This window comes from Sphaerodactylus townsendi, linkage group LG05 (assembly GCF_021028975.2).
Source record: "Sphaerodactylus townsendi isolate TG3544 linkage group LG05, MPM_Stown_v2.3, whole genome shotgun sequence".
NCBI classification, from domain to species: Eukaryota; Metazoa; Chordata; class Lepidosauria; order Squamata; family Sphaerodactylidae; genus Sphaerodactylus; species Sphaerodactylus townsendi.
Window position 1 is genome coordinate 97,716,527 of NC_059429.1, and position 26,238 is coordinate 97,742,764.

At 42.8% G+C, this 26,238-nt stretch overlaps 1 protein-coding gene across 5 annotated transcripts in view; it reads right to left on the reverse strand.

The window, feature by feature from the left end:
• Positions 1 to 26,238, reverse strand: part of NAV1 (neuron navigator 1) — a 328,528-nt gene that overhangs the window by 258,918 nt on the left and 43,372 nt on the right. The window lies entirely within an intron of this gene.

A 26,238-nucleotide genomic window follows, 5' to 3' on the forward strand; every position in this document is an offset into this window, starting at 1 on the left:
GCACATTACTTATGATACATAATTGTAGTTCATGGAGCAACAGCCACATTGGATCTGTTTCAAGTGTCTTCCACAAAGCAACTGAAATATAGACTCAATTCCTCATTTCACACAGGCAAGACCAGGGGTCTGCAACCTGTGACTCTCCAGATGTTCATAGACTACAAATACAATCAGCCCCTGCCAGCATGGCCAATTGCCTGGGGCTGATGGGATTTGTAGTCCACGAACATCTGGAGAGCCACAGGTTGCAGACCCCTTGGGCAAGACAAATGGTCAGTCAGTGAGTCTGCAGCTAAAAGAGGAAACTTTGTAGAATTACTAAGTCATAGCTAAACCACAAAGCTATGTTACGCAGAGAAACACAGCTCCCGGTGCAACAATGTCAAATAAAGTTTTTGATTTGAGAGCTGTACATGCACAGGTCCAATTTTTCACATTGTCATAGTGAACAAGCACTGAAAAAATTATAAAAGGCCCACACTACAACTGCAACAAATGCTTCCCCAGATCTTTGGCCCTTCTTTTCTGATTGGTGACCCAGGAACTCAAAACAAATTAAAATCATTTAGGTTATGCTCTCCTATGAACAACCGTGGCAGCCTTAATTTTTGTTTTCAAAGAAACCTGCACTGGGATTTGCAGATTCTAGCCCAGCAGTCTAACCATTACACCATACTGGCTCTCACATCACACTGGCTCTTCAGAAAGTATGGAGACTTGCAAGGCTCCACAGAATTCTTTTTGCATAAGAGCAAAACATGCTGGAAAGGTCTGCAACAAGGAAAGCTGGGAAAAGAGTAAGCCTCTAAACCCATAGACATGGTTGAAGGAGCCATCTATGTATAACAAAATGACTTTATGACGTACAAACTGAATTATGTCAAAAGGAATGTGGTAAGTGAATGGAAACCATATTGACCATATTGATTCATTTTCTCTGTCTTGAGCTGGAGCATCTAAATGTTTTGCAGGAATTTTTATTTGTTTGTTTGCAGTTCTTCTGCACATGCACAGCATTTCCAAAACGTTGGCTTTTTTTCTCCCCTCCATTTTGCTGAAAGCCAGAGGAAACCAGAAGGATTTGAGGTTATGCAGAGGGCACTGAAAACACTCTTTAACTTTTCCCATTTCCAATACACCAGCAGCTCGGACTTAGGACCAGGGCAGATGTGAAGCACAGCCTTTTGCTAGCTCTAGGAAAGCTATCATGTTACAAACTTTTGCAGTTGCAACGAGGAAACCTGCCAACCACATCTGGCTCTCCAGTCTGTTTCTTTTCCCTAGAAATCCTGCTGCCAGGGGCAAATGATAAAAGCTGTGGAGCTCAGCATGGTGGAAAAGATGGCACAGGAGAAGGACACATAATAAGCTCTCTTTCCCACATCAGTGTTTCAGCCTCCTCAGTGTAGAGAACTAAACCTCTGCAGCTTTAGTACTATTCCGACACGGTAATTATTTGTACACTGGGTGGAAACACACTTCCAGAGATAAGCCCAATTGCTCCTGCTCCCTTTTGCAGAAATGCTATAAATGCTATAAAAACATCCAATGACTCAAAACTACAACCCAGTTACAGTAAACACCTTTATTCTGAAACTGCCACCTTTTATTATGAGAGTTGTTTTTTGTCTGTTTGCAAAAAGAAAATTAATTGGCAGAGAGCCTGAATATATGGGCTCTCACTAATCATGCTTCCACCACCAGAGTTTCCTTGATCAGGTGATGCCTCTGGAGGATCCTGATAAATTTGAAGTCAGTTCTGCACACCCATGAGCAACCCAATGTTCAGCACTATTCAGCACTCTCCTGTAGAATGAAGCACATCATGAAAACCCACATCACACATGAAGCCATGCAACCTTCATCCCAGTGGCAAAATCACACACAGCACATGAGAAACATGAGGGCAAACACCTGCTTGATCATTTTATTTATTTGTGGTCCCAACATTTTAAAATTAGCTACTATTTCTCACTAATGATCTTCATGGTAAAGAATTCCTTAAAATATGAAGGCTACTGTTTAAAAAAAATGCAAAAGTGAATCAGGGATGGATTCACTGGGTGAGTGGGGGAATGCCACAGAATATACTTAATAGAATATGTAAGCCATTTTTTTGCCAGCAAATCTGAATGCAGCTATAAGATCCAGCTATAAGAAAATCCTTCAGATTATAGGAAGGAAAAGGAAGGCAGGGCCAACCAAATTATTTTCTTTTCAGCTTTTACAACACATTCTGGGAACAGAGGCAGAGATCAAAAATTGTGTCCCTAAATGGCAAATAGTACTGGTAGGTGTTCTAAAATTTTACAGGTCATCAATTAAATGACTGCAGGATCACATATTTATTTCTATCACCCTAACAGGGTTTTGAGCAAGGGACCGAGATTTGTAAGCTCTGTTCTAGTTTCTGTCACAAAACTGTACAATTATCTTTCCTGTTGTGTAACTGACAGAGAAATCCATAAGCAGAATCGCACCCTTCAAAGCATACTGACCGAGAATAATTTGGTTCACATTTGCACTGTCAGTTGTTATCTATAGAAAGGGAAATGACATAGACTTGTTGCCAAAAAGTCTGGCCCCTTACCCAAGCATCTTACATCATAAAATTTATCCATTCCTTACTCCATCAATAATATTGGTGAAACAGATAACAGGCATTTCATAACACCAACTGCATAGTCACTCTGCAGGCACTATGGCAACAAATGCCATGAAAATAAATTAAAACTTTCTGGGAATCCCATGTTCAGATTTGGAAGGATACGTATGTCAAAGGCAGTTGCTAGCTGTTAGGCAGACATTAGTTGTTAATTGCTCTCATCCATTGTTAATAGGCAGTAACAATTGCTCCCAGTAACACAACACTGTCTGATCTTCTCAGTGGGATTTTATGCTTCTTCTGACACCAACATCCCTTCCAAAGCCCCTGCCCCCTTCTCTCTCTAATGATCCTCTGGATATTCTTCATGCTGCTTTGGTCCTAACTAAAATGTCAGGACTGCACATGCTATGAACAGCTTCTGGTCTGAGAAGTGCTGTCTGCAACACAGCAGAACTTCCTGCATTGCAGCACCCTGCCCTGTTGCTCATGCTAATCAAACTTCCTGCATGCAGCCCAGCACTGGATACCCTTGGAAGGAACAGTCTGAAAGAAGGGCGGGGAGGAAGGGGAACGGACTCACCCAAACCTTGGCCTACGTAGCCGCTGCTCACTTGCTGCAGACCTTTACGTGCAGGAATGCAAAACCTGGAAGCTCCGATCCCATTTCTCACCAGATGTTTGCTGACCCAAACATCCTTCTTTCACACACAGCATCCTGGACTGCCTGCCAAGCAGTCACAGCTAGAGGGGGGGGGGCACTCTCTCTCCACCACTAAGCTAATTTACCTTGCTAAGCCTTTCTGATGCAAGCTCAGCTGCCAGTTCTCAGACCATCAGCAATGTATTGATAACTCCTTAAGAACAGAGCCCTTCTCTTGGGAGACAAAAGCAAAATAAAACCTCTCCTATCTCTTATTTGTCCCAAACATCCCTTCATCCCCCCAGCTGCTTTCTTGGCTCCAGGCTTGCTCCATCTGGAAGGGCAGGAAAGAAGAAGAACTAGTTCTTCAAGAGGAAGTTTGCTCTGTTTTTATGATTCTCTCTCACACAAACACACTCGTTTGTTCAAAAGTTGTCACCTTTCAAGAACAATTCTGACAAGAGGAATGTTTCAGGTTTTGAGCTGCCACGCCATCACAACCAAGTGACCTATCTTCCCATAGATTTCCCCACTGTATAATTTATTATCATATTTACAAATCTGTATGCCCCTACACAGGCCACTAAGGTGGTTAATAATTTAAAGCATACATAATAAAACAACATTTTAAAACCACTAAAATCAACCCTGCCAAACTGAAATCATTAAAACACGAAAAAACAGAGTTAAAATACATAAAAACCATTAAAAAGCAATTTAAACATTGTTTAGGGAGGCAGAAATGCTAAATAAAACAAGGAAGTCTTCATCTGCTGGCAGAAGATGGTAACAGAAAGGAACAGACAAATCTCCTGGGGAGAGAATTCAAGAGCTTTGGTGCCATGATTGGGAAGAATCTTTTCCAGAATCTCAGAAGACAGGGGCACCTAAAGCAGGGCCTCGGAAGATTAACATAGTGGTAAGGCAGGCACATAAAAGAGTAGCTGGTCTTTCAGATACGTTGGTCCCAAACTAAATAGGGCTGTGAAAGACAAGACCAGCACCATGAACTGTGGAAAAAAGTTGGGAGCCAGTGTCGGTGAGTCAAAATCAGAGCGCAGTGGTCCCTCTGACCCACTCCAGTCAACATCCTGACTTCAACATTCTCTACCGGCTGAAGTTTCTGAACACTTCTCAAGGGTAGCCCCACACAGAGCACATTGCAGTAATCTAATTCAGTAATCGAGATGTGACTAGGGCACGCACCACATTGATCTGATATTTTTCTGTCTAGGAAAGACTGCAGCTGGCTAACCAGTCAAAACAGGTAAAAGACACTCCTGGCCACAGCTGCCACCTGCTTATCTAGTAGCATTCTGGGGTCCAAAAGCATCCCCAGACTACTGACCTGTTCTTTCAAAGGGAGTGCAATCCTCCTGGCTGCAGCAATAGCCCCTGGCCCCAGAGATCAAGAGCAAAGGGTCAAAAATCCTTCTTTTTGTGCCTCTGGCCCAAGCTGAGAATTTAAAGAATTCTGTCTGTAGAGGGACAAAACAGGGAACAGTAATACTCGTTTCTTGTCTTTTAAAAGTGCTACTCTGACAACCACAAAGCAGCCTTGGGTTGGAAGTCATGTTTTTTGGGTCACCTCTTTGACATCTCAGGCTATATGATCTACATTTGCCTTGATCCTTCCCTCCTTCAGTTTGCAGAATACATTTTCAGCAACTATGGTTTAGTATAACATCAGATGCTCTGTGTTCCTTAGCTTCATTGGTCTTGTTTTGTGAACTGTTTTTAACTGTTACTGTTTTTACTGTTTTTACTGTTTTTACTGTTACTGTTTTTAAGGTTTGTAATTGTGTTTTAAATTATTGCTGAGTATTATGTGTCGTGTTGTAAACCGCCTAGAGCCCTCCAAGGATGAGGCGGTCTACTTACTAAATAAACAAACAAACAAACAAACAAACAAACAAACAAATAAATGGCGGCGGCAGTAGTAGTAGTAGTAGTAGTAGTAGTAGTAGTAGTAGTAGTAGTAGTAGTAGTAGTAGTAGTAATAATAATAATAATAATAATAATAATAATAATAATAATGGGGCTGGATGTTGGGGGAGAAGCTACTATAACAGCACAGCTATCAGAGACAGTGAATGAGCTGCATTAATGTTCATTGTCCCTCTGTTCAGCCCTGACAGACCAGTCTCTACTTCCTTGGCCTCATCCTGGAAATTGTGCAATGCCAGTGAAGAACAAAACTGAGCTTGTATCTGGATTGATGGAGGAGAACAAGATTGATCTGGCTTACATGTCAGAGACTAGGCAGACAAAAAAAGAATGGGTATATCTATTTCAGTGTTCGTGTAGACCTTTGTTATCCATGAAACACAGGTTGGGGAGGAAGTATGGCTACCACTCTCTGTGAATATTCTGATTCACAAGTTTCCAACTCAAGTCTACTGCTGCTATTGACAGTATGTTCCTTGTATTAGGTACCAGGAATAGATTAGGCATTCTACTGGTTTACCAGCCACCTATCTCACCAGCAGGTGCCCTCTTGACCAATAATAAAAGAAATGCCAAATGACATAGGGGGAATAACAAGGGGGAATTAATACATTTCAGAGCCATGTTTCATAATCACATAGAGTATTTTTAGTTCATCTTTAATCACTATTTTCTTGCAAGGATGTCTACACCCTGACTACAAAAACTTCCAAGCGTCCATCATTCTTCTCATCAACACCTCATGTCACCACAATCTTGTTAGGTAAAGTTAGGATGAGAGTGGGGGGAGCTGGCCCAAAGCCCCTCAGCAGTCTTTCATGGTAGAATGAAAAGTTGAACCTGGGTTTCCCAGATCATAGTCATACTCTAAGACCTTCAAGAAACATATATACATATAGTGTTTTGATGCATGCAATTTTTAATATTACTTCAGCAACTGTGGCCTTTCTCCAGGACTGAGTCTTCTGAGGGGCTTGGAGGAGATTCTGACACCATTTAGGACAATTTTGATTTCCAGAGCGTGTTTAGGTCACCCAGCACCTGCTGGCATGAACAACTACATATCTTATTCTGAAGTGAACCCACCCCCCTACAAAAACTTAAATCTGCAGTTGGGTGGCACACTCACACAATTGCAATTGTGCAGACATATATCCACCAAAGCATGAACAGACAAACGGGAAAAAGGACATCTTAAAAGGCTTTAACAGGCACCAAAATATCTTTGGCATATATAATGAAGTAACATTAAAAATTGCATGTATCAAAATACTATATGTATATATGTTATTGTGATAGAATGGATGCACTCTCCCCATAAGTTTCTCAAAGGTCCCTACTTGTATATGATTTCCAGCATTGAATTTTTTCTAAACAAAGTATTTTGATACTGTTTGGATGGTCTATTTTTAAAGGCTGCTCTATTGTCAATCTGGATGTGTTCTGGAGGGCATACCTCTGTACAGCATTTTCTTTTCCAATGCAGTATTGTGTAGTAGGCTGGCCAGGAGCCATTTCCATTGGACCACTTCCTGATTACAAAACATTATCCTATTTAAAGTTATGGGAACCTAACTGGTTCCTGATTCAACTTTCCATTGGACAACCATCAGCACATATATTCAATTATGCTTTAATTTAATTATTTCCACAGTTTATGGCCTTTATTTTGGCACCAAGGATATCTCATAGACTAGGTGTAGGTAGCAGGGACTTGAATCTGGAAATGTACAGGCTAAGGTGGGAACTCCAGTCTATGAACGCTCAGACTTGAAAACCCTCTTTAGCCACAGAAGGGAACAGAGATATGAAACTGCTAGGGAATACAAAACCTCCGGGTTGGCCAAGCCTTAAATAAAGCCAGCAGTCTGATGTTTTGCCATTGCTAGGTCAACAGACCAGAGTCTTTTGCCAGTTGCACTTCAAGCATCACCTCAAAACATCTCCAGCTGCTGCTGAGAGTTTCCAGCCCTCTGGTTCCCCCCCCCCCCACACACACACACAAACTTCCAATATTGACTTTTTAATTGCCTTGGGTTTAATTATCTGGTTCACCAGCTTCCTCTCTTCTGGCAAACCAAAGAATCCCTGCTCTGGTGCCCAAGCAAGGTTTGCACCTGTCACTGCCTATGGAGTGCAAAATATTAGACCTGCCAGGCACTAGTAGATGCATCCAATGAACAAATGAACTACACTGTCACAGCACTGTCCCAGGGAAGTTCACAGGGGAGATGTGAAGGTTCTGACAGCAAAATATGAAAGGAGAAGGAAAGAGTAGGCAAAAAAGACAAAGAGAGATCTCCACTGATGTAACAGAGACTCGCACATACAGAGACGGCCTGCTAGAATGGTGCTCCTGCGTTACATGCCAAATGACATTGGATTATGTGGTGCTGATCCTGGCTTGGAATGTCTCCCACCTAAGTGAAAGGGAAAATATAGGTCAGGCTTTCAGAGTGCATCAGAGGATACAGCACAATGAATGAAAACACTTAGGAAAAAAACCAGGTTAGTTGAATCTCTGTAATCCTAGAGTAGAATCAAACTGACAGTGTGTTTAATCTTCAAAAAGCACAGCAGACTGTGAGATGTAAGACGCTTTCTCAGCTATTGTCACAGACTTTGTATCCCTTTCCCCCCACCAAAAAAAGCATTCACTAAATTAATCCAAAATGCTAGTTTCCTGAAGCCCTTGTGGCTCCAATCATCTGACCAGCAGCCCTGCTCAAGATTTTTTTTTTTTGGGGGGGGGGGGGGACTGATCAAATTACTGCAAGAATTTGACAGACAAGATCAAACTGTTCTCAGATAGAGGCAACAATGAAACAAATTTGATTATCTTGGAAGCTATGAGATACAATGCTCCCTTCATGGGGTTTTAATTAAGGAAAGAGGGCAAGCAACTGCCTAGAGGGAGATGGGGAAGGACAGGAAGCATCTCACGTGTTCCACAGAAAAGCAGGAGACATTCCCATTGTCTGACCCCCTACAAAAAAGTGCCGAGTCAACCACAGCATAAAGCCCATTTGTTGTGACAAAGCATATCCAGATGGTCATTCTGAAGAAGTTAAATTTGCATCCAGGTCACACGTTCTCTCAGCCAAATGTGTTGAAATCTCTCTCCTCTGCTGTCCCTGCCTCAACCTCGCTATTTATTGTGTAATGCCTGGTGAACAGGGAAACAATATGTGCAGCCCAGCGCACACAGACTGAGTAGACCTGTCATCAAGGAAAAGTTTCAAAAAGTGAATAAATTTTGCCAGTGTATGATTTGCACTCCTACTTTTTAATGCACAGCTACTAAATAAGGAAGCTTATATCCTGTAACAATCCCATAGTTTAAAAAAATCCTACAGACTAGCACACCAATGTCTGATCATGGAGAGGATCTGCTCAGAATAAATGTGTTCATTTCCTCCAAGGAACAGGAAAATTATCTTCCTTGGGACAAAACTAAAGTAGGCCAACAGAAGGGCTGCCACATAATGATGTGATACCTTTACAGAGCATCTCAACAGGTTTTATTGAGATCCATATATCTTATTTTACTGTAACCATGGAAACATCTATCAAGTTTCCCAAGGAAAGGAATCCACCCACCTGGAAACAATTTGCCACTCTATCCTTGAGCTCTCCAGCTGTGGCTTTAGCTCCCCAGTCTATTTGCCTTTATTTTGTCCATTCAGACATTGTTTTGTCAAGTTCAGACACTGAAGAAGGTGCTGAAATCCTTAATTCCATAAGAGCAATATGAAAGTGAAGTAGCAAGAAGTTCAGATGCAGAGATGACAAAAAGAAGCCATCGTTGGCTATGAGAAGCCAAAGTCATCTTCCTTTGAAGGAGTATTTATCCATGTCAGTTTCCATGAAACTCAAAGCCTTCATCATTCCTAAATGAACATCCATTCACTTACAGTCCTTGTCACCATGAAACAGTAGGGCGTACAAGACCTTCCGTCACTTTGCATCTAATCACTCACTGGCATTTCTAGAGCAAACTTCTCTCCTCTCATATAATAATCAAGGTAAGAGGCCTGAGGACACAGAAGACCACAGCAGTGGTGTCTTGGTCTCCTTGTGTCACCTTGAACTCTTGTTAAATAAGCTTTATTTTTCAGCATTAATGTGGGCATATCTTTCACCTGAAAAGGTGAATTTACAGGCTGCCACCTCTTGCTCATTAAACTACATCCTTGGCAGCTTGAGTTTTTAAAAGCATGAAATCCACCATTCATCTGCTGAAGATTAATCCTTTTCAAACCAACGAAACTGTTCCAGAACATGCAAGTCAACACAGATTGGGAAGCTATCGCACAGCAGAGGCTATGACCCTACAAGTCGCTCCTATTATGTACAGTATGGAGGCAGGTTTGTCCAGACAATTAATTGCTGTATTTGCTTTTCACTTTATTTCCTTTCTCAAACAACATCCACCCCCCATGCTTTGCAGAGTACAATTTTGAAGCAGCAGGACTACATTATAAATCACAGTTGCTGGCAGAGAGAGTAGGAGCAAGGGTCAGGGAAAGGAGAGGGAGGGAGATGTTTTCAACAGAAATTTGAGAAAAGATAGACAGTTGATGAGGCAGAGAGAATGATGGAGCCTGGGAAAGAGTATTTGGAAGGATCTCTGTTAACAGCTACACACTCGTTGCTGCTTTGCAGAGTCTGCTTGGAAAACACTCTGATTCCATCTTCTGTGCTCCTGCCACATTTTAGAATAAATCCAGGAAGACACCAGAGGTAAAAAAAAATTGAGCCATACTTTGCAGACAGATCACAACACACAGCTGCAACTGACAAACATGGTGAGTCAAGAGCGCAGCCTGAGTCACAGGTAGCCATGCCATCTTTCTTTTTGCCGACAATGTGCCTTAAATATAATGTGACAAGCTAAAATTCAACAGGATCAGCCTTCTCTGTGACTGCATCTTTGCACTGGAAAAGCCTGTACCTCTGAGGATGACATTGTTTCTTTTACAGCTGACAAAGGCACAGAAACTGTGTCAAATGAATAAGGTGCCAACTTTGATTAGAGGTGCAGGGAAGATTTCCTTCTTCTAATGGGCCCTTCATTTTTACTTGCCCAAACAAGTTTCACAATGAGCCTGCATACCATACTCCACCAGGCATGGGCTTCCATTCTGTTCTTATTTTGAGCTGTTCTTCCCACAACTGACAAACACACACACCATAACTCATTGTCTAAAGGTGTGTTAACCTGTCCATGGAATATCTGTTGCTTCTAGGTACAGTTTTGAAGTTGCCCACCTAAATCCACAGTTCATAGCAGTATATCCATTTGGGTATCTATTACCTGGTCAAGACCACCAATTCTTGTTTGGCTTGGAGGAATTCAGTTTGGTCTGCCACAGAAGATGTTTTCATTGTAAACAATGCTACCTGCTGAGTCAGCATTAGAATGTCAGCAGCCATCATGTACTGACTCAGATCAACTGTTTATCAATTGTTGTTGGCCGTGTGACTCAAGCCAGCTCTGCATTACTCCACATCAGTCTTGCTAATTGAGATCCTTTAACTAAAAATGTTCAAGGATTAAAATGGTCTCTTATGGATTTAAAATAGGCATTCTACTATCCAGGTCTGTATAAAACACTTGCAAAAATTACATCTTTTGCTCTCAGGCAACCTAAATTCTATTAAATAAAATATACAACATGAAGAAGTCATTTCAAATATCCAGAGGCTGCAATTCATAATTTAACTACTATGAATGGGACAGTATTGAATAGGAAGTCAGACTGCTGACCTTAACAGCAAGTGTGGACAACACTGGTCAAAGGATCTCAGTATATTGGCTATTGAAAGCACTGGCATCCCTGTTTCCTCTGTATAGTTATAGCCTTTCAAAAATATTACAGAAATTTCGTATTCAGCCATCTTCAGAGCAAAAAGGATACCTCAACAATCTGAAGACTTAAGTACTGAAAAAAATTACACTTCAACAGAAGGGATGTGTTGTTCATGACAGCAACCAACTTTAAAAGAGCACATGGAACCAGACATTTTTAATCTGTATCCCAGAGGAAAAGGTTAATAGCTGAGAAGGAGAGAGAAACACAGAGTGCCAAGATTCTCAAAAAGCTGAATTTGATCAACATTCTGTACATTTTCTGTGTTTCTGCAAAACTGCTACATGGCAAAAGTATTAAGCCCTTTTGCCAAAAAGAGGAGGGGTGCCATTCTTTCCATTTCATACATGTGCCTTGCACTTGATTTCCAGTCTATTTCTTCTTTGCTTCTGAGGCCTGACTTTAAAACAGACAAGTGGAGAATGAATCCTCACAGCCACCTGGTTGCTAATAATGCATGACATTGGACAACACTCTATCCAAAGAAACCCACTGTTAAGCTTGTTAAGCGCTTTCCCCATCGATCTACTGAAAAGGAACTGGAAGGGGCACACCTAAGTACTTTTTATAGTACATCTGTTTATAGAAGATATTGTGAAAGGAGGTGACAGTTAATTTAGTTTGCTGGCTTATTTGTAATGCAAAATTGCTGAACAGTCTGCAATAGAGTTTATGAAACCAGTATAATGAAACCCAACAGTGGTGATGGGCAAAAAGCAAATATGCACGTCAATTTTTCTGATCTCTTAAAAGAGCCATTTTTATTTGGGAAAATCTCACTAAATCATATCAAGGAAGCATTCAATACTGTCCCAGGAAGCATTCAATCGGTATGATCTTCTACAGATACAAAGAGTTAAGAGCAGCTTCATTTTTAGCTCCTGATTATAAGTATAAACTAAGATTACCTAAAGGAACAGGCAGGCCACAAACACGGAGGTGTTTTGAATGCTTCAAAAGGTGATCTCCGACTGCTAAATGACAGCAAAGATTCTGAAAAAAGCAGAAGCTTATGGATATATTTGTTGCCTTCATGACTGCAATATGTATTTCAGCATTTTCCAAGGGCTTACAACCCCCCCTCCCCCCCAAAAAAACCCGTCATCTTTCTTCTTCCTGGTTGATAAGAAGAGCAGGTGCGTGTGAAACCCTGTAAATGCAGTCTTGGCAATGAGAAACTAAGTTCAATCAAATGTGTGAGCTTTCCCTTTTCAATAGCCCTGCACCTTTAATCACCTTAATCGGTGGTGCTGAAAGGACAGCTCCTATGGGGTATCTTCACAGCTACAGCCCATCACATCAGCAGCTGCGGTTTCAAAAACTACTTAAGGAATTTGCTTGGGAAACACTTCTTAATATGAAGGACAGCCAAGCCTTGTTGATTTCAAGGTCTACATGAAATGTTTTCCATGGAAGGCAAATGTTTATTTATTTACTTCATCGATAGCCCACTTCTCTTACTGAGACTCAAGTTTGCAGGTTTCTCCACACCTTACCAGTGTGCACACAATTGCTGTGTTTCCTGCAGCAAACGTGTAAAATAGGAACATTGTACATACTTCACTGATCTCCATGCGTTATGCAGCTGCTATACAAAGTGTGGAGCTCTCCTAAGCCAAAGTGCATATAAACATTTTCATACAAGCAAGAGATATGTGTCACTTTTGGCTCCTGTTGCTTCCTACTATATATATAGTAACTAGCGGGGTCCAGCCACGTGTTGCTGTGGCTTATTGTGGTGAAATGGGAAAGGAACAGTAGCAGCAAATCAATTGCAGGGGCCAGCAGTACATGTTCATGGAAATGCGCAGGCTGATACTGTGCAATGTCATTGATGTGTGTGACCGCATCCTCCCTCACTTCTCTTCCCTTGCATGGCACCCCTCCCCCTACCTATCTCCCCTTTCCCTTTGCTAGAGTGGGTGGGTCATATCCAGATGCTGTGCCCCCTCCCTCCCCTTCTTTGCATGCCACCCTTCACTCTCTGTCCCCTCCCTAACTTCTGTTCCCTTGCATGCCTCCCCCTCTGTCCCTTCCCTCTCCCACCCTCTCTTCCCTTGCATGCCACCCCTCCCCCTTCCTCTCTTCCGTCTCCCTCTGCTAGAGTGGGTGGGTAATATCCAGATGCTGGGCCTGCTCCCTCCCCTCCCTTGCATGCCACCCCTCACTCTCTGTCCCCTCCCTCACTTCTTTTCCCTTGCATGCCTCCCCCTCCCCCTCCGTCACTTCCCTCTCCCTCCACTGAATGTGTATGAGAGTAGGTGTGTTGTGTGGTAGCAGTGGGTGAGGCACAGAGAGTGAAAGGTACCTGCGTGTGAGGGGGGGAACCCACCTGACGTCTCACACAGCAATGTGTGTATGTGTTTCAAGTCCACTCCTGTTATTGCCTATGTACTGTTTTCACTGCTCATATCTGGCCATCTGAGCGAACATTCTAAAGGCACAAACATTCTGACAGTTACACACAGGCAGCTTCATGGCCTGGTGTGCCAGGAAAAAGATGTTTTACCTGGCTCAGGTGTGTTGTCTGACAGCGGGAGGTACGTAAGAACACAGTCAGGGGAATATGTGAAATTTTCAGAGCATTTGGGCCAGCAGGTGAGGGGTTATTCTCGAAGCAACAAACGCATGGTTCCATTTATATATATATAGATTTCTCCTGTTGTTATCACTGCTCATTTTCCCCAATCCCTTTCCTGCTCCCTGTCATCATGAATATATATACTCCACTATGGTCGATTCCCCATGGGGGAAATATCCCAGGATACTCATGGTAGACATCCCGGTTCAAGGAGGGACTCCCCACGGCTCCTGGGCCAAATTCAGCTCTGTCCCAGCCCTGCCCTGCGATATCCTCCTCATCCCTTGTTTTTCAAAAATCACCAGGAAGGAGGATCTTTTCTGACGATCCCAGGATAAGGCCGGTATCGTGGAGAACTGTCCACCATTATCCCGGGTTACTTTTCGTGCCCTGAGTCTCCATTCAAGCTGTCAGCCAATCACAGCACACAGTGGCCTGGGCATGCTCAGAACGAGTAATTCAGGGTGGGCAGGAATGCTTCTTTTTTGTTTTCTTCTTGACTATGAAGCTACAACCATGCAAAGGAAAAAACTGGAACGCAACTTTTTTGTGCTGTTCATGGCCACAAAGCTCTATGATTTGTGACAATGTAGCTACGTAGTCGTGATGAAAACAAAACAAAACAAAAAAGGGAACGCTCATTCATGTCCCGCCCCAAAGCAACAGCCAATCAGAAAACGAGCAACAAAAGAGCAGCCGATCTGATCTCAGGCTCGTGGAAAGGAGGGGGATGTTTTGATCCTGGTTTCAACTCGAGACTTCAGCTGCGGTGGGGAGGGACAGACTGGGATAAAAAGGTACTAGTATTTTATAGTCCTGGACCAATCCCAGGATATTTCCCCCGTTGGGAATCAACCTATGACTCCTGCAAACAGGATATCCATTCCCATTTCTTGCTTCCCAGTCCTACTATGTAATGGGGAGAAGGGAGGGTAGGAAACATGGTAAGTTTCTTTCTTGAACTCATTCTCATGATAATTTTACAACATCTGCAGAAAAAGCCAGTCAGTGCTCCCCCTACCCCTCCCTGTGGAACAATGAGAAACAGTTGGCCTGCACATAATTTGTGTTTGCTATGGTGGGGTTTGGTGATACGTCAAACTGAACACTGTATGATGCATCATAGCACATCACATACATTTAAAATCTGATATTCAAACGAACCTTTGCAATAGACAATTAAAGCTAAATGTCCAAATGGGCTACCTTTTTCCCGCAGCTGCCAAGATTAAGGTGACTGTGAATGTTGACCATGTCTCCTTCTTCAACTGCCCAGAAGCCACCTACGACCAGTCCAAATGTTGCATGTGTTGCTGTAATTACACTTGTGTGAGCCCCGTATTACTCTCAGCGAACCAAATAGCAGCATGATAAATTGCATATTATGAAAGCGTAATTTGTACACTATCAGCAACAAGCACATTCCATAAACTGCAGAGTATATAAATTCAAAGCAAAAGCGAACTACGTTTTTGTATAACACTGAAAACTCGTCGGAACATTGGCAAGGAGAATATCCAATTTTTATCCACAAATTTGTAAACACGACTGTCAGCCAAGACAAAAGTGTGAAATTCAGAAAGCCAAACTGAATCATTATCTACGGCAGCTGTCCCCAAGGCACTCAAAGCAGCATGAAATCGAAGAACATGAAACCAGCCAAGCAACACAGGATAGTGTATTCGGAATGGTCTATGTGCTAAGGGAAAATGATTACCAATTTCAAGTAGAACCTGGAGTAACTCTGCATAGGACTGTACTGTTAGTTTCTATAAATGTCTGAGTAGCAACTGGATGGGTAGCACCCCCAGTATTTAAAGCAAAAACCAGAAGGCTGAAGATGCCATGTCCTTTCAGAATTATTTTATTGCATTTCATAGCTACATGACCAGGAAAAAGTCAAGAGTACGGATATACTGCAACAGGGCTATAAAAGTATGCATGTGGCATTTTTTTTCCTGTCAAGTCACATCTGACTTATGGGTTTTCAAGGGAAGAGATGGTTCAGAGGTGATTTGCCACTGCCTGCCTCCACATTGGTATTCCTTGGAGGTCTCCCGTCCAAATAGTTGCCAGGCTCAAACCCTGCTTAATTCTGAGCTCTGCTGAGATCAGGTCAGCCTGAACTATTCAGGTCAGGGTCCTGTGAAAGATTAAAGAGGGCAGTCCTTGGAAAGGAGATGGTGATCTCTAAAATACACCATATTTTGTTGGCCCTGTTTTGTAGATTTCATGCTGATTTTATCTTTGACTTGGTTTTCTGCTGTTTTGCTGTTACTGCTTTCATCTTATGCTGGTTTGAAGTTGCTTTTATGACTAATTCTAATGACTAGTTTTTAGTGACTAGTATTGTTTTATTGTTTTTTTTAAATTGACTACAAGCCACCTCAAGTAGTCCTCTGGAGAGAAAGCTAAGAAATAATTTCAATAAATGTGTTCGTTCTCTGATTTCCAAAAGAGCTGGTAATCTGTATTATGAGTTCAGTATTACTATTATTATTAATTTTTTTGATTTCTACACTGCCCCTCCCCTTTTGGGCTTGGAACAGCTCACATCATGATAAAACAGTATACACATCTTTTAAAAAAACAATATAAACCTTCACAATAAAACCAACAGCAATAAATACAATAATTACAAGATGGCAATTTTCAGATAATCAACTCCATAAGGGTTAATGATGGTAAAACACTGGAAGGAGGGAAGAATACAGAAGAAGGGGAAGGCCAGATGGGATCATAGCCGCCTCAATTGTAGCCTGGTGGAACAGTTCTATCTTGTACACCCTGTGGAACTGCCTAAGGTCCCCCAGGGCTCTGATTTCATTGGATAGAGTGTTCCACCAGACTGGGGCCAGGGTAAAAAAACCAAACACCTAGCCCTGGTTGAGGCTGGCCAGCACTATCAGAGCTGCCAAAACTCTACTGATTTGTAAAAGGGGGCATACTACAGTCACATGTCTTTGAAAAGAAAGGAAAGTGAGGAGGCTTCTATTTGCCAGTGCCAGATGCCAGAGAGGTCAATAGGGACTCAAGAATCCTACAGCTCAGATGAAGACATGAAAATGCATCTAGGATCTGCAGTGGATTAACAGCACTGTTAAGTGTACAAAGCTTTTGAACCATACAGAATTGTACTTCTGACAGATAAAATTGCCATTCTGAAATACTACTATCCTTCCAGCACAGCTGCTCCACTAAAAGGTATAATGTAAACAATTCTGCATCCTATCTAGATAGTTTTAACATCAACATACCACGGTGTGGAGAGGAAATGATTTCATTTCTCTGTGGCACTATATCAGCAGGACAGAAGCAACTTGCGCTGTCTTAGCATTTTGATAAAAACAAAAGTAATGGCTGTTTTTGCATCCACTATGCCATGAAACCAGTGTATGTGCTGTATTCAGGACAGACTACTTTTCACAAGCTGGCTCACCAACTACATTCTCCTGAGTGATGTGGTTTTATTATGGAAAGTGGAGAAATGGCTCCATCACTGAGCTTTCTTATAGCCACTGATGAAGAGTACTACTGGCAGCTGCACCGAGTACCTGGGATGTGAGTCACATCCTCCCAGAAACAGCCAAATGGCTCCACCAAGACTGAATTGGTATGCAAGGGGAAGCCATATGCAGCAACTTGGCATTTGAGTTTAGGCAACAAAGCTATGGCACTGGGAATCTGGTACTGCCTGCATGTTTGCTTCTGCACTCCTGCAATACCTGCTCAACCTGTATGCTTTAAACTACTAGACTGGGTAGAGAGTAGCACTAGAGTCACCTTCTAGCCTCACCTGAATCTGAAACATATAAATGGGAAATAAATGTTTTTCCTTATTTGTGCACCTCCAACTGTTCTTTGGGACTGAATTCAGAGGGCACACTGACATTAGAGGACATGGAGAAGAAGAATATTCTTATGCACACAACCTAATAGTTCTTTCTCTCCTTCAGCTTTCTGGCTAGGGTTAGATGCTTGAAGGAGACCAAAAATGTCATTTAATGTACACCATAACTTTTGTTCTAGGGTGCACTTCCTTTCCACTCAGAAAGACAGCCCAATTGTTTAGAATCTGGCTGGTTCTCCAAGCAACCGGAGTGGGCTGCCATTCTTACTCTGCAAACCGCTGGGAAATTAGGCCTTCATGTTCTGCTCCTGTAGTCTCAGGTGGCCTTATTCAGACCAGTCACGGTCAGCTACATGAGGTGTTATCATGAGTGGTATGTCAGTTTCACTCACCTACTTTCCAGCATCTTAAGCTAGAGCCAGCTCAGCTATGTCTTCCTGTCATCTCTTCTGCCCTGTGGTTTGTGGGACAGCTGTGATCAATTTATTTTCATTAGCGCTCTTAAATCATTTCCTTTTTTAGCTAATTGGAAGGGGACCAAGTGAGAGCAAAGGATAGAGCCAGTTATCTAGGTCAAGTCTGATGAACTAACTTTCACTTGCCCAGCAAAGTGTGACGCTGTACTGATGGGGAATCCTGCCAGCCAGACAGCCTGTATCTCACTCACCTGCTGGAAATGTCATTTCACTAACTGTGCAGCCAACACTGTTGGTAAAAAGTTCACACAGAAGCAACCAGAACCCATCCACAGAAACAAAGCTCACGTGTTTCTCAACAGAATGGCTACATTGATACCAAAACATAACAATCTCCACCACTGTTTGCTAAAGTGGTTTTCGGTTTGTGCCAGCTAGAAAAGTAATAATGATCCAAAATTTACATGGCTGATATTAAACAGAAAGATGGGAAGGATACCTATATTTTATGATGCAATTCTGCAGGGCCTGTAAGACAGAGTGGTTCCACTAGGCATATGGTTGAGGCAGCTACAGTGTTCCATCTAAGGCCTCCCTCCCCCCCCATCCCCCCCCCATACTGATTTGGTTTCCATTGATTAGGACATTGCTCCAACATTTTATTTTAAGTTATTTCAGCCATCATCTATGTTTTAAATGTATTTAATGAATGTTTTTTATGGTTTTTATATGTTGGAAGCCACCCTGAGCCTGAAAGGGGAAGGGCAGCATATAAGTTGAATAAATTAAATGAAATGATACAACATTCTCTAACACCATCAATGTGTGCAAGATGCATACAGAGCCCAGGTTATTGGCCAGAGTAACTTGCAAGGGAGTCAGGAGAAGAAACCACCAAGGGGAAGGAGACAGAGGCACAGAGGGAAAGAAACCACTGTGTTGTTTTAACAAACAGTACCTCTGTTTGCTTCCTGGAAAGCCTGCATAGGATAGTTACAAGTATGGACTGTTGAATATTTGTATTGGGGGAACGATTCAGTGGCTTCACCTCAGATGGGGAAGAGGCAGTGTGAGGAAAGATCCATTGGCATATTCTAAGCAAGAGGCCCGTTGCAAACAGCCAATGCTGACCCTGAAAACAGGATCAGTGTTTTCTTAGTGGGTTTGAGGAGCCCCTGGGGGCAGCAGGCAGCTTTATAGATCCAAAGCAAGAGAGGCTTCTGCATCTAGAGCTGCCATTCATTTTATAGTGGCTCTGCTCATGCCTGTCAGAGAGAGATTAAACAGAAATTATCTGCATTTTACACCACTCTCTCGTCAATTAAGCATCTGACTCATTATAGTGAGAGTAAAATCTTCCATTTTATTTTCAAGAGCTAGGCTGTGCCTTAATCAAATCATCCACAAGTTAGCTGTGCAAGGGCGGAATCATCTAGCATTTAGCAAAGAATCTGTCATTCCAGGAATGCGTCCAAAGCATGTTTGCCAATATCTGGTCTCATTCTTGTGCAGCTTTTTCCATATGGCAATGTACATTGCTCCCAGTTTCCAACAGGACTGTGATTTTAAAAAACATTTACTTTGCGGCCCTTCCATACTGGCCAGCCCCACCTACTTCTCATATAGTGTGGTGGTGGCTTGAAAGGGGATGCACTTATATCGGTAAGAATTCCCCTACCTTCCAATTGAACCCATCCACAGATGGGAGAACACATGGTTTAGTTGGGTTTGGTCTGCAGGTGGTAATCATATGTATGCTACATACAGTGCTGTTTCTTCACCAGGAAAGAACACCACCAGAGAACCAGGAGTGAGGACAATGTGGAATCTCTACTCCCTCACAACAGGGGACTTCAGGGGCAGAAAACATTCTAAGCCCTCACAGATCAGCATGGCTAGAAACAAGTAAGATATAACATGAACAAGTAAGATGTAACATGAACCTAACCTGGAGGACATTAGCTTTTATCTAATTCCAAGCTCCTGCAGAAACAACAAGTATAAATGATTTTCCCTCACTGAAGCCACATACAGGAAACAGACTAATATCTCCACATCCAGGATATCCTAAAATGATAGTCGATAGTTGAAGGTCTATGAGCTGGTGATGAAATTTTGCGTGCTGAGTTAATTCAGGCCCTGTTTTTGAACACATAACCACAAGCATTTTATGTGAATCAGCACTCAGTCTCTACTGTTCTGAAGTTCCAGTAAACCCACATAAACTGCAGAACTTGATTAGCGCCTCAGCAGATGCAAAAAATGGTTTCACATTGGTAATTCGAGCAGAAGTAATTGCATCAAGGAAATGGATACAATCAATGAGAAACTTGTGTGGGTTCGACTCTGTGGTACTCATTCTCAATGTTCTTCGGCAAGTTCTGAATTAATAATTTTAGTGGGCATAAGACCTTTCTTGGATCCAACTACAATATTCTGCTAGCAGCACAGTTGATGCAGAATATCGCATCCACACAGGCTCCATGCGGCTGCAACAAAATTAAATCCCCTGAACAACTGAATCCACTGGATCACACAGTCAAAGTGGTGACTCCAGCCCTAGGGACATTTAGCCATGGCACAGGTACTTCTGACACAAATCAGCAGATCTGTGCATAAAGTGTTCTCAAATGTTGCTGAGAGACAGATATTATTTCTATCATGAAACAGATATGATTTCTACCAGTATCAACACCACTAACCACAATCTTTAAAGCAGGTCACAGATACCCTGTGAAGCAAGGTATTAGGAAGGGTGTTGTCTTAAGTGGATTCTGCACACCATATTTATAACATTTCAATCATTAAAAATTAACTCATTTCCCCAACAATTGCAATTTGTTATAAATATGCTGTGCGGAATTACTCTCTGTATCCTGATCCGTTTCTAGGCAGAGCAAGGACTTGAACAATGTTCATTTGAGATTTAGAAAGGAAAATACCTGAAAATACCTGTAGCATGAATATAGACATTTTGGTTTGTCCCCCTTTCCCCAAACCCAAGATTCAAACATTGAAAATGGAGTATTGCTTTCAGTTTTGGCATCTACTTCTGTGCACTGGACCAGCAGGAACAACAGCCTGGGATGGCTTCAAGACCCACAGAAAAAGTGGTTTCAGACTAAAAAAAAAGCAGGTGAGCTATAGCTAATATTGGATGAGGAAAGAGAAATATCCCAGACGCTGGAATCAGAGACATTCCAGATTCCTCACCACTACTACCAACTTCCCCATATCTTATGTCTACACTGTCACCTACCCTGGATATGCAGAACTTGCAAATCTAAACAAAATCACAGAGATGTCATAAGGAAGTGGTTGTCTTTGGTGGCTACGCTGAGAATAGGCTTAGGACTGCTATGTCAGCAAGATCTACATCCTGTCTTTCTTTCCCTCTGCAATTGACAGCTGTTCTTTGCTGCTCTGGCCCACTTAGCCGCTCTGCCAATTAGGAGCTGGTCTGGCTTCAGGCCTAGGCAAGTGGACAGATGCCAAAAAGCTTGTGCTGCATGTAAATCCTTTTCCCAAGAGGAACTGCAAACCCCAGAGCAGGATTCAGCTGCCATCACCACAGCAACCACCAGTTCTGTGAATGGGGTCCAAGTTCCCTCAATGTCTATAGCCTCCCATGAACCCTAGACTGCAACAGAGAATCCCAGCAACAGGGCAAAAAATCAGAGAAAGAGAGAAGTCCACAGTAAGGAGCAAGACAGAACAAACTGATGATGCCTGCAAGGAACACACTAAAGGAAAGTCAAGGCCAGAGTCTTACAGGGGCTTCCAGAAGGCTGGGCAGGGAACCAATCTGGAAGACATTCACAGAATACATGTCAGGAGATGACAGGTCTCATCTAAAACCGAAAGGCTGCAGGGGCAGGACAGGCGATCTTGAAGAATAGTGAGAACTAATTGGAGTCTTGCCTGAACATGAATTTAACCCATTTCATCTGCACCCACCTCATTAAGAAGTGACTCCAAATTCAGTATGATTTGACTCTTTAGTTAAAAAAAGCTTCCCTTGAATTCTCCAGATTTAAATATAACACAAACACACAATTTATCTCATTAGCAAGCGCTGAAAGTGTTGGATGAGCTTGAATTAGCTGTGTACAAACAGTACCAGGCGCAGAACCCTGCCTATTCTAATCATAGCCATAGAATCCATCAAAAGAAAGCAAGAAAGCAAACTGGTCCGAATGAGCCAGGGGTTCCAAGAGCTCTGAAACACTGAAAGGGTGCTGCTCCCTAGTGTGGAAAAGCAGCCTGGGCCCCAGTGCTTGGGTAACTCCCAGTGATGACTTTAGTGATTCTGGGGCCCTGGGCTAAAGCCCAAGGCAAGGCGGGGCCCCAGAATTGCTGACATCTCCACCACCACCATCATTGGGGCCCCGCAAGGGTTGGTCTTTGCTGCATGGGTGGGAGCTGCTGCCGCCACCAGAAGCCAGTTGCCTAAGCCCCAAACAGGGCAGACACCAGCAGTCACTGAAACAAGCCTGTAGTCTAAATTCCCCCCTCCCCATTTCTTTGGTGGTCAGGAGTCCTCCCAGTGTGGGGCCCAGGGCAGCTGCCCTTGTTGCTCATTGGTTAAGGCCATCCCTGGTGACTCCATGCTTTAACCAACTTTATCTTCCCAGATGCGGGAAGTTCCTTTGCATCCTTCTCCCTAAAGCATGGGAATGTTAGGGTGGGTGTGATTTGGTCAAAACCACCCAGTACGTTTCACAACTGAGCAAAGCTTCAACTGGATTCTCACCCACATTCAAATAGTGCCCTGGCTTGGAAACTGAAATGCTTTAGGCTTCTATGGATCAGAAACGGCAGGGTCCCTATTACTAACTCCTTCTAGCAAGTTGCCTTCTAAGAAGAGAGCTACTCTGGCGTGCAGAAGCACTCCAGGGAGTTCCCTAATCCCAGGCAGGCCTGTTGGCTTTCTCAGAATTTCAGCCTGGCAACAAACAAGCAAGCAAGAGATTGCTGTGGGGTTGGGAGCAAGTCAGGAGCATTTATGAAAACCACACACATACAGAAGAGAAATGATGTGTCAGGACTCTGCTTTCCCTTTCAGTCCCAGCACATTAATATTAGCCTCACATTCAGGCCAAGAGCCCAAATCTTGGCAGGGGATCAAGTCCAATTCTGATCCAGGTCTTGGACGAAGGACTAGCAGACTGGAGTAAAGCCACAGGGGCTGGTGCAATTTCCCTGGATCCCTGAGAACCTGGCTCAGACTGGACAGCTGAATAGAGACCATGTGTGTAAAATAGCCTTTCTATCCCTTGCTGTTCACCCCGGCCTCCCTCATCTGCTTCCATCTGCAAGCATAGCCAAGGAGTCACTGTTAAGCATGTGACATAAAACTTTTCTAAAAACACAGACCTGAGCCTCAGAAAAAGGAGCTTTTTAAAAGAACAATCTTCCAATTCAGACACAGCATGGGCAAGTAGCTTTAATAACCAAGCACACCACCCGCAAACCTGTACTGCTCGCTCACCCATCAAGGCAGCAGCCCAAACACTGCAGCAACACCTCCGTGCTAGTCACAGTGAACCTAGCTTCTGTTCTTGCCTCCATTTGGCTCCCTCAGGCACTGACTGTATGTGGCAACGACAAAGTTAAGGACCCAAGTCTACAGCTGATCCTGCAAACCGAAGCCCTGGAAGACAGAGACCCACCTTCACCGACAGATTATCTTATCATAAGGCAAGCTTCCATAGGCCATGACATGTCAGGCAGACTGAGAAGGTGTTGGATAAACACCTTTATGAATATGGAGGGTCAATTTATCTAATTTTAAATCACCCACAGGCTTTTTCCCCCGGTGGTGACATCAAGAGGGGGGAATGGGGTGAACACGTGCACCTTTTTTCACCATTAAATAATTTTCCATCATACTCCTCAGTGCTCTGTTGCATACTCCTGGGGGTACATATACCCCAGGTTGGGAACTGATGTTCTAGCCTACTCATTCTCTAGAGTTCATGCACTCCTCTGTGGAATAAATATGCTTGCCTGGGACCCAGCCTGGTAAAAATACTGCAGGGTCTGCTGTGATAATCCTTGCAAGAGTTTCCTTGCAAGAGCCTAACTGGGTGGAACAACAAGAAGGAATTGACGATGCGTGGAGCAATACTAGAATGTGGTGGAATTGAACGCTTACAGTGGGCTATTATGTGATCAGTGTTCTAAAGAAGACAGCTGATTTTGAACACAGTGGGAAGGTGTGTTGGAGTGAAACAAAGAGGGAGCTCTTGCCCCTGTGATGTCTTTGTTTAAAAATAAAGGCAGTTCTGTCATACATGATCACGCAGACTTGCAGAATCTGTCAGGGTGGACAGGTGGCATACCTAACTGTGTAAGAAAAGAGTCAGAGATGCAGTGTCAGAATGCGAGTGGGAGCTGGAGGCAAGATACACCTCATTCCTGAAGCTAAAATCCTGCTTCTTTCTTTTAAAATTAGGTGTGGATTCATCCTTTGAAAGGATTACATGTATAAAAGGATCTAATGTTGGCCTGGTGACCATCATGCAGTGTGGCAGGATCTGTTGCTTGGCAACATATCATTGATGGCTGCCATCAGGCCAGAAACCGATATTAGGGAGTGATCTCTAAGCAAAAAGAGTCACTGATCCAGATGGATGTAATGATCCAGAAGAATGAGGCAATGATAGAGAAAGGGAGCCTGAGATAATTCACATATGGTATAGCATGTATTCACATACATGCAGAATCCACAGGAAGCCAGATTAGATCCAGAAACAGCACCAGTTTTGCTAATTCAAAAGGTCACAATTACAGAGCCTTGGTGAAGAAAGATTATTGCTAGAACAATCTCCACTCTCAGATGCTTACTGTTTCAGGAAGGTAGCACAGTAGGACCTATACACAATTTTCATGGTTGATTGGAATCAAACTTGATTTAAACACACAGCAAAATGAGGCAGCAGAATTCTGTGGTGGTAGAATGGACCATACCACTTCAAACTACAAGTGGAAAGAATAAAACATTAATGCCCCTCTGGGTAAAAAAGAAAATAGCACTATAGGGAGCGATGATATTGACTAGCCTTTTATAATCCGTGTTAGTTTCCCGCTTTCTGGGAATCAGACACCTGAGGGAACTTTAAAAAACTTACCGGTAATCACTCCCCAACAGTCAGAAGTGGCAGAGTGCATTTGATCTGCCTCCTCAATGCAACGTCACTCTGTTGCACAGATAGACCAGGTCTCAGAAGGGCTAAGAACATAAGAGCCCTTCTGGGCCAGGCCTGCAGTCCATCTAATCCAGCATCCTGTATCACACAGCAGCCACCAATTGCCCTGAAAGATCCAAAGGGCAAAGAGGCACTGGGGTCTCTAAGGTTTACTGCCTTTACATGTAGACATTCACTTAAATCACTACAGCTGGCAGCCACTGATGGACCCTCTTCTCCATCCATGCTTTTTAAAGTCTTCCATGCTTGTTGCCATCACTATGTCCTGTTAGTAAATTCCACAATTTAATTACTAATTGACTAAATAAGTATTTCACTTTTATCAGAAGTTTATAGCCCATCTAACATGACCCATAATTAAGCATACCACTGGCTACTACATAACATTATTATCATTATCATTATCATTATTGTAGATTTCACAGCTGCCAGATCTTTAGCTGGTTGTTGGCCTTCATTACAATTCGAGCCTCACCCAGATGCCTAGGAAGTTGTAATGTATTGGCGTAGTATTCATGCAGATCCCAGCAGGGCTGCCTTCTGAATTTGACAGATGTTAATTTTGTCAATTTGAAGATGTTTCAAGTGTGCCCTAGTGTTTTTGGGATGGCGCCCAGCATGCCGATTACCATTGGGACGACCTCCGCTGGTTTGTGCCATAGATGCTGAAGCTCAATTTTCATTATTATTATTACTATTACTATTATTATTAATTATATTAATTATATTTATTATTATTGTTATTGTTGTTAATAATAATAATGATAATAGTGATAATAATAAAACTTGTATACCACCCTCCCCGGAAGGGCTCAGGACAGTTCACAACACAAATATACAAATACAATTAAATATATAAATAAACTCCATACAACTTAGTACCCACCCCCGTTAAAATACAGCACTCAATTTACAACATTATATTACATTACAAAAGACAACAGGACAACTTAAAACTTCCCTGGGGGGGACAGCAGGGCTCCCATTGTTGGAACAAGGGTGGGGCGCTCATCAGCGGCTGGCTTCCCCGAAAGCCCGGTGGAACAGCTCAGTCTTACAGGCGCTGCGGAACTCATTAAGGTCCCGCAGGGCCCGGACCGCTGGAGGAA